At 59.1% G+C, this 10,598-nt stretch overlaps 1 long non-coding RNA gene across 1 annotated transcript; it reads left to right on the top strand.

Moving 5' to 3' along the window:
- The first annotated feature begins 1,834 nt into the window (after nucleotides 1–1,834).
- On the top strand, nucleotides 1,835–3,996 carry LOC116217194. The gene is made up of 2 exons (XR_004161364.1): nucleotides 1,835–1,977; nucleotides 3,811–3,996. It is a non-coding gene; the product is annotated as an uncharacterized LOC116217194 (long non-coding RNA).
- The last annotated feature ends 6,602 nt before the right edge of the window (nucleotides 3,997–10,598 follow it).

Genomic DNA, 10,598 nt, shown 5'->3' with positions numbered 1-10,598 from the left:
GATGGGGGAGCGAATCTCTTTTCCAGGGAAGGAGCTGCCGGCTCCTCGCACCCACGCGGCGCTCAGGGCCGTCCCAGCACTGCGGGGAAAGGTTCTGCCTGCCGTGGCCCCGAGCTCCGTGCTGCTGCCAGAGGTGTTCTGCCCAGCGCGGCTGCTGGAGGGGAGAAGAAATGGAGAAGGGAAAAGAAATGGAGAAAAATGGAGGATGGAAAAGAAGTGGAGTGCGCTCGGGCAGAGCAGCTGCTTGTGGTGCCCCGGGTGAGGTTGGTTTCACGCTGCCCCATTGGTGCCCTCAGTCCATTGAGGCCTCTTTGTGACTTTGGGTTGGCAGCTGAGATCGCTGTGTGCTCCGCTGACCCCCAGTGCGTTGTGCACCCATCTCCAGTGCTCTGTCTGAGCTAGAGCCCTGGCAGAACCCATCTGTAGGAAAGGACCTCTGTGTGGGGCAGGGCAAGGCAGCCCTTGTGCTGATCCAGCGACCTCTGCGCTTGTGCTGCCAGGTGGGGAGAGGTTCTGCTGGCTGTGTGTGTACCTGGGATCATCATAGAATCGTGGAATGGTTTGGGTTGGAAGGGACCTTTCAGACCATCTATTTCCACCCACCCCTGCTGTAGGCAGGGACACCTCCCACCAGACCAGGTTGCTCACAGTCCCATCCAGCCTGGCCTTGAATACCTCTGCGGTGGGAGCATCCGCAGCCTCTCTGGGCAACCTGCTCCACTTGCTTCACCCTCACAGTAAAGAATTTCTTCTTAATATCTACTCTAAGTCTAATTGCTCCATGGGGAGCAGTTGGAGCAGTGCAGGGTAGGGCTGGTGGGCGCTTGGTGGAGCTCAGGGGCAGCGCATCCCATACGAGGCTCAGAACTACCCTGAGTGGGGTTAAGCTCACAGGAGCAGCTCAGGAGAGGTGGGCTGGGGGGCTGCAGGTGTCCACGACCACACCGACCTCATGTTGGGCTGCTGGGCAGAGGCGCAGTGAAAGCCTGCCAACAGGGATGGGAGTGGCACCTCAGTGTGCCATCCATGAGCTGGATCCATTTGGGGACCTGGTTTGGTGCAGGGACGGAGGGCACAAGGGCTGAGCTGGCAGGGAGAGGCAGCCAGGCTGTTGTCCTGCCCAGGGACAGGGCGCAGAGCAAAAGGGGGATCCCTGGATGGAGGTGAGGAAGGAGCTCTTGTCCTGGTGGATTTCTGGGATGGGACCCAGGCAGCCATGAGGTTTCCATCCATGGAGAAATGGGAGCATGACTGTGTCACCAAACACAGTGCTCAGTGCCCTGATGGAGCCTGGAAGCTGGCTTTACTGGAGCAGAGACCTCCAGAAACCCTTCCCAGCATCTGTTTTTCCATAGTCTGCATTTGCAGAGCTTCCATGCACTCGTACCTTACCTATCAGCACCTCGCAGCACCTCGCCCCTGGCCGTACGCACGCCTTGCAGGGCGTTGTGTCCGTGCTCTTCCCACAATTCAGGGCTGTTTCCCCGAGGTTCATCGGGTGGCACCGAGCTCATAGGAGCAGAGGGGCTCTGCAGAGCTCTGAGATCTGCTCTGGGCACAGCCGGGATGGGGAAGCAGCCGAGACAGGAAAGGCTGTGAGCACAGTGAGTGGGAATGCAGCGCTGTGAGCTGAGCAGCTGTCAGAACGCGGCTCGGCAGCCCGTCCTCAGACGGGGGCTGATGGACTTTCTGTCTTTGTGGTCCCAGATGAGCAGAAGTGCGCGGTGCTTAATGAGCCCTTTCTTTCCTTCCTTCCTTCCCCGTAATGCGCCGTCCCCGAGGAGCTGCGAGCGCTGCGCCGCGCGAACCCAAAAGCACAAAGTTTCACGTGGCGGGGCCTTGCTAAGCTGTTTTCTTCTCTTTCAGGTCAAAGGGGCTCCCAGGAAGAGCAAAGCCCTGGGGGCTGATCCCCCTCCAAAGGACAGCGAGGGTCTGAGCGTTCCGGATGAGTACGAGGAGGACAGCTCGGATGAGGAGGTAGGACCGCCTGCCGACATGATATGTGTGGATACAACGCAGGGCTGGTGGATTTCTCACTGCGTCGCCTTCTGTGCAAACCCGGAGGGGGGGACGTTGGTCAAAGAGTGTTGGGTGTGACGGGGGGCTGCCCACCCTGCAGCTCGCTGCTGGCACCCAGCGGGGCCGGGGGGGCTGGTGGTGGAGCGCAGCGCTCACGGTGCCTGGCACGGGAGGTTGGAAACTGCTTGTGCAGAAGGCAGCAGGATCCGGGCCACAGAATGCTCCTTGGCTTGGCTTGTTCCAGACCAACTTCTATGCCTTTCTTAATCGTCTGCTAAATCAATTAACGCGATTGGCGCAAATCAGCTGCTCCTGCAGAGCCCTGGGGTCGGGATGGGGTGAGCGCCAAGTGCCGCGGGGGCGTTCGGTCTGGCCCTATTGCCGGGCTTTGGGTTCACTGGAAGGTGCTTAGAAGGGTTTGCGGGGTGGCCCGTGGGGCGCTGGTGAGGTTGGAGGGCATGGCGTGGTATATTGGGACATGGCGTGGTATACTGGGACATGGCGTGGTATATTGGGGCGTGGTGTAGTATACTGGGACATGGTGGGGTATATAGAGTCATTTTGAGGTCTCCAAACCCCGTTTTGAGGTCATATGGCCCTATTTTGAGAGATTGTGGCTCCACTTTGAGAACTCGTACCCCATTGGCAGGAGTTGGACTTGATGATCCTCATGGGTCCCTTCCAAGTTGGGAGGTATTCTCTGATTCTGTGGTGTGGTATATCCGGGCATTTTGAGGGCTTACAACCCCATTTTGAGGGCTTCTGGCCCCTTTTTTGAGAGATCATAGTCCTATTTTGAGAACTCCTAGCCCCATTGCCAGGAGATGAAGTTCATGATCCTTACGGGTCCCTTGCAAGTTGGGATATATTCTGTGATATGGTATATCAGGGCATGGTGTGGTATATTGGAACATGGCGTAGTATTTTGGGACATTTTGAGGGTTCATAACCCCATTTTCAGGGTTCCTGGCCCTAATTTGGGGGCCCCATCTTAAGTCCTAGCACTATTGCCAGCAGTTGAACTCCTTATGGGTCCATTCCAAGTTGGGATCTATTCCCTGATTCTGTGGCATGGTATATCGGGGCATGGCAAGGTATATTGCAGAATGGCGTGGTATATCGGGGCATGGTGTTGTATATTAGGGCATTTTGCGGGCTCAAACCCTATTTTGAGGTCTCATGGCCCTATTTTGAGAGACCATGGTCCCATTTCGAGTATTCTTAGCCCAATTGCCAGGAGTTGGACTTGATGATCCTTACGGATCTCTTCCAAGTTGGGATACATTCTGTGATTCTGTGGCATGGTATATTGCAGAATTGTGTGGTATATCGTGGCATGGCGTGTTGTATTAAGGCACGGTGTGGTATATCGGGGCACTGAGCGCCAGCGCAGCGGCTCCTGCAGCCAGTGAAGGGCCTCAGCCCTGGCTCGGGAGACACGAGGGGGGCCTGGGAGCACACCGTGCCCCGGGGCTGGACGCTGGAGGCCCACCTGGGTTGGCGCTGGAGCTGCCGGCAGCCCCCGGGTCTGGAATAGAGATTTAGAGAGAGGGGAAATATATGACTATAGAAAACATACACTTGTGTAATGTCTCCAGCATAACCCAGGAAAAAAACCCTTTCATGCAGGAATCCGAGGTCTCCCCCTCCCCAGCCGGTCCCGGTGCAGGGCCCCCGTGGGGGGAGCGCTGATTCAGAACCTGTTGACATCAGAGCAGCTTCCAGTGGCTTTGTTCCTGTTCCCCGCTCCCAGCCCCCTGCCCTCTGCGATTGTATTTATCTCTCCTCCAGAAGATCCCCGGTGCTGCTGCTGCTTCCTGTGGCCGCTTTGTGCTCATCGCCCCGCGCTGCCCCGGCTTCGTCCCTCCGTGCTGCAGGAGGGACTGTTATCTTCCGTTTCTCCTTATCTCTTCTTCGTTGAGACCCCCAGCTTCTGTTTCGTAGCGTCGTTCTAATTAACGCGTGAACTCATCCTTATTAATGGGTGGCCTCATCCTCATCAAAGGACCGCGGTGCTCTCGAGAGCGATACTGGAGGTGCGTGCAGCCCCGAGGACCCTGCGGATGGGGCTCAGCCCATCCCAGCCGCGGGCACTGGGAGCAAACGGTGAATGGATGGGATGCACCGGGGGGCTCCCATCCCAGAGCCACCCCTGTGCAGCCCTCGGGCAAAGCATGGCAAGGAGTGTTGGTGCGGCACAGCACCGTCCGTCCCTGCAGATGCTCCGGGGACAGCGGGGTGTCCCTCCCCGTTGTGCCGCTCCACAGAGCTGCGGGAGCGGCGTCCCCATCCATCAGCCACAGCACCGGGCGCCCTGGGACAGCACACACCGAATCGAGGTAGAGGTGGCCCTGGTGCCTCACGGCTGCGCCTTGTCACCCGCAGGTGGCTGCCCGACACCGGGCGACGCCACGGCACCGCGCTCTCCCCGTGAGGCTGCCGCCGTCCGACCCATCGCTGTGCCCACAGCCGACCCCACAAGCAGCACGGGTGGGAAAACATCCCACGGTGCCCCCGGGGCGCCCGGAGCCGTGCCGCTGTCACTCAGCGCCTGCGCGGGGGCTCCGAGCTCCTTAATAAAGAGTAATGGCCCCGCGCTGCCCCGCGCTCCTGCTCGCTTGGCAGCTCCTCCTGGCCGCGTGCCCGGCCGCTGTGCCGTGAGCTCCGAGCAGAGACACAACAAAACCCCGGCGGTTTCCTGGCCGGGTGCTCAGCCCGCGGTGCGTGCGGGGCTCCTGGTGGCACAGCGGTGCGTGTGCCCGCGGTGCCGCCGCTCCCCCCGGCGCTCGGCACGGAGATGAATGGCCGCGAGCTGCCGCGGCTGTCAGGGCCTCGCTGGGAGGAAGCAGTTTGGGGCTTTTGTTTGGTTCTGTTTCCTCCCACAATGACTATTCCATATGTCAGTGGATAATGAATGAAGGAGCGCTGAGTGCTCCTCGGAGCGCGGCGGCCGTTCCAAGCCCACTTCCCTCCTCCGCAGCGCAGCTGAGCCGGGCGGGGGGCGAGCGCTGGCCGGGCGCAGGGAGCTCTTCTTTCAGTAGCTGATTAGCCAAGAGAGAAAAGTGCTGCAGAATGTGCTGCTGGCAGACGGCTCCTTCACTCATCACTCCGTGTGTGTGTGTGTGCGTGTGTGTGTGCGCAGCCCTGCGTGCGCTTCCTGACCTGCCTGGCTCTGCCTGATCTCCGTGCTCCCCCCGCGAGCGAGCCTGGCCAGCGAGCGTGTGCTCAGACCCTGGAGCGGTGAGGGAGGAGGGGGCAGCGCCATGCTGGAGCTCATGGGCAGTCAGTGCCGTGCCAGAGCTCGTGGGCAGTGCTGTACCAGAGCTCGTGGGCCGTGCCGTGCCAAAGCTCTGGAGATGGGCGAGGAGGGGCCCTGTGGGTAGAGCTGTGCTGTGCTGGAGTTTGCAAGCAGTGCTGTGCAGTGCCAAAGCTCCAGAGCCAGGAAGGAGGGACCCAGCAGATGGCTGTGCTGTGTCAAAGCTCATGGGCAGTGCCGTGCCGTGCCAGAGCTCTGCAGATGGACGAGGAGGGGCCCTGTGAGCAGTGCCGTGCTGTGCCAAAGCTCTGGAGATGGACAAGGAGGGACCCTGTGAGCAGTGCCATGCTGTGCCAAAGCTCATGGGCAGTGCTGTGCCGTGCCAGGGCTCTGCAGATGGACGAGGAGGGGCCCTGTGAGCAGTGCCGTGCTGTGCCAAAGCTCTGGAGATGGACAAGGAGGGACCCTGTGAGCAGTGCCATGCTGTGCCAAAGCTCATGGGCAGTGCTGTGCCGTGCCAGGGCTCTGCAGATGGACGAGGAGGGGCCCTGTGAGCAGTGCCATGCTGTGCCAAAACTCTGGAGCCATGCAAGGAGAGATTCTGTGTGTGGCTGTGCTGCACAGAGGCTCCTGGGCAATGCCATGCTCTACCAAAGCTCCAGAGCCAGACAAGGAGAGACTCAACGGTCAGTGCCGTGCCAAAGCTTATAGGCAGCCCTGGGGTGGCACTGGGGGAACCTCCCACTTCCCAAACCAACTCTGCTGCTCCATTCCACGCTTTTTACGCTCAACTTTTTTTCCAAGGGGGAGGTGCCTCTCAGTGTTGCTGTGTCCCTTCCAAAAAGCTCCGCTTCCCATTGCTGGAAGCACCGCACACTGCAGTTGGGTTGTGCACTGGGGAGGGACCGTGGCACAGAGCTTTGGGTGCTTGCCTGCACTGAAGGATGTGTCTCAGGGCTCCTCGGTGCCTCCTGTCCCCTCGAGCACAAACAACTCCTGGGAAGGCATGAGCTGCCACACACGACATCAGGAAGGAGCTGAAAGATGGACGTGGGGAGGAAAGCGCTGCGTTGCAGCTCCAGCCCACCGCTGAGGTCCTCCAGCTGCAGTGCCATGCCCCATTTCCACAATTCCGTTTTGGAACAGCGGAGGGAGAGCGAAAGGAGCTGCAGAGATGGATGGAGGGGATAATTGGAGGCTTGGGGGGAGCGTGCAGATGAGGAGATGTGAGGAGAGGAGATTTGTGTCGGCTGGAGGCGAAGCGGAGTCGGGAGGACAGTAACAGGATGCAGGAGGAGGCACGGGGATATTTGACAAGATGAAACGGCGTCAGGTTTAAATGAAAATGAAATGGGAGGAGAGGGACGCGCTCGCTGTGCGGCCATATTGTCTTACACGGCACGGGGCAGTGCGTCACAGCACCACGAGGAGATGTGGTGCCAGGGGCTGTGCAGACGTCTGGGTCTGCACACGGTGATGCCAATAACAGGAACATCGGGAGCTGCGGTGCTTCAGCCTGAGATCGATGCTATGGAACCTCAAGGATCCACGTTGGTCCCGGAGCCGCATGCACCAGGAACGCTCTGCTATGTGCTGGGGGGTGGGGTGGTCGTAGAATCACTGAGGATGGATAAGATCTCCAAGATTCCCCAGTCCAACGCCAACCTACCACCACCATGACCCTAAACAGAACCATAGAGTCTTTGTCACAGCAGTAACCATGACAGTCATTATGGTTGGAAAAGACCTCCAAAATCTCCCAGTCCAACCCCAATCCATCTTCACCATGACCCTAAATAGAACCACAGGGTCATTAAAGTTGGAAGAGACCTCCAAGATCCACCAGTCCAACCCAACCCTTCCCACCATGCCCACTGATTGTGTCCCCAGTTGCCACATCTCCACTGTTCTGTAACACCTTCAGAGATGGGGACTCCCCCTCTACCTCCCTGGGCAGTGGGATTGGAGCTGTTTTGTTGTCCCATCTTGTCAGCAAAGGGTGGAGAGCTCTGCTTTCAGCACATCGCATCCCATCTTCCACCGCACATCAACCACCAAAGCGTTTAGATTCATAGAACCATGGAATGGGTTGGGTTGGAAGGGTCCTTAAAGTGCACAGAACCACGGAATGGGTTGGGTTGGAAGGGTCCTTAAAGAGCACAGAACCATGGAATGGGTTGGGTTGGAAGGGTCCTTAAAGAGCACAGAACCACGGAATGGGTTGGGTTGGAAGGATCCTTAAAGAGCACAGAACCATGGAATGGGTTGGGTTGGAAGGGTCTTCAAAGCCCATCCATCTCCAACCCACCCCTCAGCTCACCCAGGTCTCTCTAGATGCCATCTCTTCCTTTTGTTGGGTCGGGGGGCCATCAGCAAACTGCAGGCACACCCAATCCCACCGCCGGTGCCATCGGTAAAGACGAGCCCTTCTCCATTGGCCGCAGCCATGGGGTTTCCTGTGGATTCCTCGGTGAGGGGCATCGCGTGGGCTCCTGTGGGAGCTCGGCTGCCACTCACTGATGGTTAAACAGAGGCTGAGAGGAGCCAGAGGAACACGGCGCATGGCTTGGGGCCTGTGCTGCACATCTCTCCCCTTCCCCCCATAGACCGGGGATGGTTTCGGCACCAGCTCCGGTGCCTGGGGCCGCCGTGGGAAGCCGGGCTGGCGCGGCACCGGGAGCTCACAGCTGTGCAGCTCGGGCACTCGTTGGGGCTCCTGGTGCTCCAGGACGGAAAGTTTCCACGCTCAGCACGTCGGAGCTGAGACCAGGCAGCCCCTTCCCCACAGCACCGGCTGTCCCTGAGCCCGTGCGATGCCGTGCCCGCAATGAGGAGCGGCTGCGGTGCTGCGGGGGATTGATTCTCTGTGGTGGGGACAGGGAGGGCTGGAGCTGGGGGGGAGCGGGGGAGAGCCGGTGATTAACTGGTGCTGATACAGCCGTGAAAAAGGAGCTCCATTACTCTGTCTCTTGGCTGCCCCAGAGCTGATATTTAAAGCGTTTGTAAAGCGGCTCAGTTGGGGCAGGAAAGGCTTTTTCCTTCTGGAAGGAATGACATCACCGAATACATTTAACCGATCAGGTCTCTGACCCAAGGAGAGCGAGAAACCCACAACAACTTACGGCTGATGAGTGGAAACTTTTCCTTCTTTCTTTCTTTTTTTCTTTTCTTCTTCTTTTTTTTTTTTTTTCCATTTACTTTCCCCCTCTGCGTGCCGGCTCTCCGCGGCTCAGCTCCATGGGCTGCACTCCAGGATCCGCTCCGATTCCTCCGGCCCTGCTGCACCCGGGGGGGGCAGGGAGCAGCCTGCAAGTGCAGGGCAGGTTAATTCAGACAGCCACATTAATTCGGAGAGCCGCGTTAATTCATAGCTGCGTTAATTCGGAGCCACGTTAATTCGGAGAGCCGCACTGATTCAGAGAGCTGCAGCACAGCTGGGTTGGAGGGGATCTTAAAGATCACAGAACTGAGGAGCAGTCGGGTTGGAAAGGTCCTTAAAGATCATAGAGCCATGGGGTGGTTGGAGTGGAGGGGTCATGAAAGATCATAGAGCTGTGGGATGGTTGGGTTGGAGGGGCCCTTAATGGTCACAGAACCGGGAACAGTTGGGTCGGAAGGGTCTCCTGCAGAGGGGTGTGTGCCCCCACCAGCTCAGGCTGCCCAGGGCCCCATCCACAGCCTCAGAACACCCCCAGGGATGGGGCTCTGTGCCAGTGCCGCCACCACCACCACCGGTTCCCATTGCCTTGTCCCACATTCCGCCTCATCCCATGGCCGTGCCGACCCGGCTCGCTTCCCGGTGCGGATGGCGGAGCGCAAACACTCCTCCCACCCCCGCGCTGGAGCTGCTCCATCCCTGCTGGCAGAGCTGGGGCTGCGGGATGCCAGGGCTGCTGGCGAAACTCCCCTCGCACTGCAGCCACCGCAGCAATGCTGCACTGCAGCCTCCGGGCAGCGCACACAGGTGGGACTGAGGTGGCTGCATGCAGGTGTGGCCGTGGCACAGGGAACGGTGCGAACCCAGGGCTGAATTGCCAGCGGCTGCTCCAGCATCTCTCTGCTCCCGACAGCTTCCAGCGTCGTGGAGCTGTTTTCCAGTCCTGGTGAATGCATCCAGCGCTGCTTGCTCCGCGACCGTTCAGCACTGCATCTCCTGCACTGCTCTGCAGACATACGTTGGCACAAACCTGCACCTGCAGTGCTGCGCGTGGCTCTGATCGCTCCGGGAGCTGCTTGGGAGGCTCCGGGCTGTGCTGCAGTGACAGCCGGGCACTCAGCAGCTCTGTGCACGGGGATGGCTTTCTGCAAAGCAGTGTTCGATCCCGGACACAGAATGGCCGTCAGCACCACAGGGAGAATGGCACCCTCTGCTCACTGGGAAAAGGGCAAAGGAGGAAGACACTTTTCCTGTGCAAAACCCACTGCTTGTTTTCCTGTTGCTGGAATGTGCTGGAGGGGCAGCCGGTGGGAGCAGGCGGTGCTCACGGTGCCATGGCTGAGGGCTCCAGGTGCCGGCACTCACCCCGTGATGGGTGATGCCAAAGAAGGGAGGGAGGGCTCAGGAGGCAGCTCTGGCTTGAGGTGTGAGCATCCGTGCCTGGGTTGGGGCAGAGCTGTGCTGGCAGTGATGTTGGGTGCAGTGCCCTGAGCAATGCAGTGCCATGTGCGTGTTGTCAGTGCCTGAGGGATGTGATGCCATGTGTGATGCAGTGCCATGTGTGATGCAGTGCCACATGTGGGTGGTGCAGTGGCCGATGGATGTGGCGCCGTGCACGATGCAGAGCCATGCACGATGCGGTGCCGTGCACAGTGCAGTGCCCTGAGTGATGCGACGTCCCGAGTGATGCAGTGCCCAAAAAGAATGCGGTACCCCCATCCAATGGAGTGCCTGATGGATGCAGTGCCATGCACAGGGTGGTGCAGTGCTCAATGCAATGCCAGGTGTGATGGACTGCTGTGCAGTGCCCTTCTCAATGCAGTGCCCTTCTCAATGCAGTGCCCTTCTCAGTGCAGTGCCCTTCTCAATGCAGTGCATTTCTCAGTGCAGTGCCCTTCTCAGTGCAGTGCATTTCTCAGTGCAGTGCCCTTCTCAATGCAGTGCCCTTCTCAATGCAGTGCCCTTCTCAGTGCAGTGCCCTTCTCAGTGCAGTGCCCTTCTCAATGCAGTGCCCTTCTCATTGCAGTGCCCTTCTCAATGCAGTGCCTTTCTCAATGCAGTGCCCTTCTCAATGCAGTGCCCTTCTCAATGCAGTGCCCTTCTCATTGCAGTGCCCTTCTCAGTGCAGTGCCCTTCTCAATGCAGTGCCCTTCTCAATGCAGTGCC

The sequence above is a fragment of the Meleagris gallopavo genome, chromosome 15 (genome assembly GCF_000146605.3).
Source record: "Meleagris gallopavo isolate NT-WF06-2002-E0010 breed Aviagen turkey brand Nicholas breeding stock chromosome 15, Turkey_5.1, whole genome shotgun sequence".
NCBI lineage: Eukaryota > Metazoa > Chordata > Aves > Galliformes > Phasianidae > Meleagris > Meleagris gallopavo.
Note: the sequence above shows the minus strand (reverse complement) of the source record. Positions and strands in the feature narration are given on the sequence as shown.